This window comes from Rutidosis leptorrhynchoides, chromosome 1 (genome assembly GCF_046630445.1).
Source record: "Rutidosis leptorrhynchoides isolate AG116_Rl617_1_P2 chromosome 1, CSIRO_AGI_Rlap_v1, whole genome shotgun sequence".
NCBI classification, from domain to species: Eukaryota; Viridiplantae; Streptophyta; class Magnoliopsida; order Asterales; family Asteraceae; genus Rutidosis; species Rutidosis leptorrhynchoides.
Window position 1 is genome coordinate 532,262,875 of NC_092333.1, and position 5,683 is coordinate 532,268,557.

A 5,683-nucleotide genomic window follows, 5' to 3' on the forward strand; every position below is an offset into this window, starting at 1 on the left:
TGTGAACCACGAGCCGGTAGCACTATAAAATGAAGTGTGAACCACGAGCCGGTAGCACTATAAAAGAGTATGACTCGAATGCGTATGGTGTGAACCACGAGCCGGTAGCACCATAGCGTTATGGTTAACCATATGGTATTGTGTATGTGTTGTAGTGTAGCATGTTATATTGTTTGAGTATATGCTATTGGGTATGCTAGCTTGCAATATTGGAGGTTATTAGCTTGATACTTGAGATGGTTTGCTAATTATGTTGCTAGCATGTATGCGGTATGTGAGTAAGTGTATGCAAGTAGGTACATTATATATGTATATGTATAATTATTGCATTCACTAAGCGTTAAGCTTACCCCTCTCGTTGTTTACCTTTTTACAGGTATTGTGATTGTGATGATAGCTAGTTGTAGACTAGATGCGTAGGAGCGCTTGGGCTCGATGGGGTAGCTTTTTGGAGTTTTGGACGCGGATTGGGGATTTGGTAGTCCCCGGGATTATGCTCTTGGTATTGGGTTGGGTTATAGAGTCCTAATCCGTCTGAAGAGATAAATGGGTCGAAATCGCTACATTTTTTGTAAAACGGGTCATTGTGGGCTCGGTGTTGTAAAACTTGTTTTTATGGTGGAAATATCTTAGTTTTACTTAATATGACATATTGTGAAATTGGTTACGTTTAAAAGTGTCGGGAAGCGGGTTTTCCACTCGCGTGTAAATAAAAACTGATCAGTACTTTTTAGTTCATTGGGACGCCGTCCCAAATCCTTGGACGCCGTCCCAGTTGTAAAGGCTGGACGCCGTCCCGATTTCAGGACGCCGTCCAGATGGACAGTCACAGAATTTTTTTTTTTGGTGTCGTGTTTTTGGGTAAATCAATGTTGGGTTGTTACATCCTTCTGCAGAGGATATTGATAAATGTAAATACATAAATTGCGATAACTTATGCAATATTATGGAACCAAAATGAAATGAAAAATCTTGATGAGATATTTTCATATAATATTACAATGACATCATGAATAAAGATGATGATCTAGAACCAAAATCTGTCATTGAATATCAAAATAGATATGATTGAGCTCAATGGAAAGGAGCATTACGAGCTGAATTAGAATCGCTCAATAAAAAAATTTCGGATCAATCGTTATCACTTTTAAAGATGTGAAATGTATGGGATACAAATAAATTTTTATCCGAAAAAGAAATGTGCAAATGAAGTTACAAGGCAAAACTAGACTTGTAACTCAAGATTTCCCACAAAGACCGAAAATGGGTTATGAGGAAAACTTATCCTCCTGTAATGGATACAATTACTTATTAGATACTTAATCAACCTAATAGTTACTTAAATGCATCTCATGGATGTTGTTACTACTTACCTGTATGGATCACTTAATAATGATATATACATGAATATACATGAAGGGTTTAAGGTATCAGAAGCATCTGATGCAAAACACAAGAAAATGTATTCCATTAAATCACAAAGATTTTTATATGGGTTGAAATAATCGGGTCGCATGTGGTATACCCGATTAAGTGATTACTTGATAAGCAAAGGGTATACAAATAATCTTATTTTCCCATGTGTTTTCATTAAGAAAACAACATCCGAATATGTGATTATAGTTGTTTATGTTGATGATCTTAACATCATATGTACAAATAAAGAGATTCATGAAGTCATTCAACTTCTAAAGAAAGAATTTGAAATGAAAGATCTCGGAAAAACCAAGTATTGCCTTGGTTTATAAATTGAGCATATGCCTAATGATTTACTTGTACATCAAACAGCTTATACAGAAAAGATTTTAAAACGTTTTCAATATGGACAAGGCAAAACCATTAACTACTCTTATGGTTGTTAGATCACTTAATGTTGACACTGATCCATTTAATCTCTGTGAAGATCATGAAGATATTCTGGGACCAGAAATACCATATCTTAGTGCAATTGAAGCTCTTATGTATCTTACAAATTGTACAAGACCTGACGTTTATTTTGCAGTTAATTTGTTGACAAGGTTCAGCTCAGCTCCTACAAAAGACATTGGAATGGGATCAAGCATATATTTTGATACCCTTTAGGAACTGCTGATTTAAAATTATTTTATTCTAACAATTCAAAACAAGATTTGGTTGATTATGTATATGAAGGTCATATATCTAATCCTCATAAAGATAAACTCAAACTGGATATGTATTCCTAAATGGAGGTACCACAAAATCATGGCGTTCTTAAAACAAACACTTGTTGCAACATCATCAAATCATGACGAAGTGATTGCATTACATGAAACTACTCGAAAATGTATTTGGCTGAGATCAATGACACAATTCATTATTGATTCTTGTGGACTAGAACGCTATAAAAGCCCAACAACTATCTATGAAGATAATTCAGCTTGCATAGTACAAATGAAATGAAAGAAGGGTATCAAAAGTGACAGAACAAAACATAAATGCTGACGAGGCGCTAAAACCATAGACGGTCTTAAAGGTCATAAGTTTGATGGAAAAGAATGGTATGTTGGTAAGGCTCAGAAAAGGACTGAAAGGGAATAGGAATTGAAATAACGGTTTGAGCAAACCATGAAGGAGACTGTAGAAAAATCACAGGGGCTAAACTTGTACATAAAAGATTTAGATGATAGAATTTCAGATGAAAACCTCAGATTCTTTTATATACTCAAGATCTCATAAAAGACAACCAGATTAAATTGAGATACGTTCAATCAACAACTCTCCTGATCTTTATACCAAAGTACTGTCAACTGTTGTCTTCAGAACACACGTTCACAATATTGGCATGAGGCAAGTTCAAAAGATGTGATGACTCAGCGATATCTACTTGAGGGGGAGTCAACTTTATGCTGCACTCTTTTTCCCGTGGCTAAAGTTTTTATCCCGCTGAGTTTTTCTTTAGCAAGGTTTTTAACGAGGCAGTAACTTGTAGTTGATCTTAATGAAACAAAATTGTCGTCCAAGGGGGAGTGTTATAAGACAAATATGTGGCCGACAACTTTATGCATATGGCCAAATGTATTTAACAAATCTTGATTATGTAAAGTATGTACAGTAGATTTAAGCATTATAAATAAGCCTCATATGTATGTAAGTTTTACACACCAAAAATAATATGAATATACTCTCTCCCTCTCTTTTATCTTCTAATAATTATCAATAGCCTACAGTCAAGAACCTGACCACTAAAGGTAGTTATATACTGCTAAATTATAACAAATATGAAATTTGTAAGTTTATTTTGTTAGATATACATGTTTTATTGTAATATATTATAGTTATTTCATTATGGGGTTGAAAGAAAAATATAAATCTAACGTAAATGAGCTTGTAATAGTAAATATATAAGCATATATCTATATTTATGTATTTATGTATTTGTATACGTATTTCGGGTGGTAATGGATATATCAATGGATGAAATTTTTCATCCATGTCCATATCCATATCCATATCCATTTAGGTTCATCTATATCCGTATTCATATTCATTTAGGTTCATCCATATCCATCACAAAACGGGTGGATCGGGTGGATATCCACCGGATCGGGTGGCCATTGACATCCCTAGTCATCATCCTTTTCATTTAAAAAAAAAAAAAAAAAAGGAAAAGTCTATCCTATAGTCTTCTTTCATCCCTTCTTAAACTAAATCTTTAGATATATGATCTTTTATCATTTATCTTCTTTCTCCAATTTTTTTTTATCGTTTCTCTCTTTATTTGTTTAAAAAAAAAAAGATTCTTGATATCTCCTTCGTATTGTTTCCTATTTTGAATTTCTTATTTTATTTTCTTTCCTTAGACAAAAAAAGACGATTTGCATATATCCTCTATTTCTTATTTCTTTTTATCACTCTTCAAGTATGATTCTATACTTTTTTTTAGTTTACTCTCTTTCCAAAAAAAAAAAAAAAAAGAAAAAAAAAGTGCTCGTAGTATTTATGGATATTCTTGCTTCAATAGCTACATATCAATCACTTCTATATTTCTATCAGTTTCCAATTATTGAGCTACATTTATATATATATATATATATATATATATATATATATATATATATATATATATATATATATATATATATATATATATATATATATATATATATATGAGAGAACTTGACTAGGGAGAGAACCCATAGCACCATGTTATTTCACTCAAATACTCATCGTTCATCCTCAAGCCTAAATTTCATAATCATCAATTGATGATTATAACCACAAATTGAGAACAAAACTGTGATCCTTATATGATTCCTAACACTCTTTCATCAACAGATTATATCAACAACAACAGATTCAATGATTTTCGATCCATGCTCTTCGTTCTTCACAAATTAATTGGAGAGATTCTGTTGAATTTAGATGTTATCAACAGATGTCGAGTGTTTTTTGGATGATTTGGAGCACATTTCATGAAGAAATCATACGCTGAAAACATCTAGATCATAAAATTCGATTTTATGTTCATGAGAAGCAACAGCGACTGTTCAATCTGCGTGCAGATTGAGTCAATCTGCGTGCAGATTGGGTTCAATCTGTACGAAGATCGAGTTGTTGAACACACAGACTGAATTTTTTTATTAAAAAAAAAAGTTTCAATCTGCACGCAGATTGACGAAAGTCTGAAGGTCAGTTCGATGGTTATCTTGGTTCTCTACCATCTTTGGTTCTCTGTGGATCATCACCCTATATATATATATATATATATATATATATATATATATATATATATATATATATATATATATATATATATATATATATATATATATATATATATATATATATATATATATATATATATATATATCTTTGCTTTGATAACAAATCTCTCATCAATTGCAACCGATCGTAAAGTTGAACACGTTGCTGAATAACAAAGTCAAAACTTTTCAAGGAGCACATGAAGACATTGTTTATAATTTTAGTTTTATCAATATTTGTATGTGTATCCGTCGAATATGTCTTTATATATTTTTATGTTCCAGTTTGAGCGTTTGTAACTTCCTCCCGCTCCAACTGCGGGGGAGTATTAGACTATTGTATTATAGGACGGCCCAATCCGATTGTATAGTGGGCTCGGTCCATTAGAATTTAGATAGAATTAGGGTTTCGCTGTACTCTATATATAGTTGATTAATAATACGTTAATACCCACGGGTTTCAATACATAACAATTACCAATGCTTTTGTAATGTGTCATTTGTGTACCAAGGGTTATTATAAATTGTTAAACGTATCATTACGATATTATGTTTTTAGTTAAAATAGAGTTGAAAATGTTATGTATTATGAACGCTTTATTGGGACCTAACTTATAAAAAAAATAGTGCTTCGCTTTCGGTAAACGGATTCGGGTCGTTACAAATATGTAATTTTCACAAAAAAGAAGTTTATTATAATAAGATTATGTAAGTTCCATACTTTCTTTTTTAGGCCTAGATATATTTTGATCTCACTGGCATAAGTAACATTTCAGTATACCAAAGATCACCAGTATTTAGTGGTTACTGGATTATGTTTTAAATTAAGCACTAATTTTCATATGATACCCATATAAGTAGTTAGTAGTTTGTGGAAGAATATTTTGTTTCTTCTTTGATTGTAATGTCACATATGACGACCTCCTTCTTAAGGTAAGTATTTATGTTTCACAATGTTT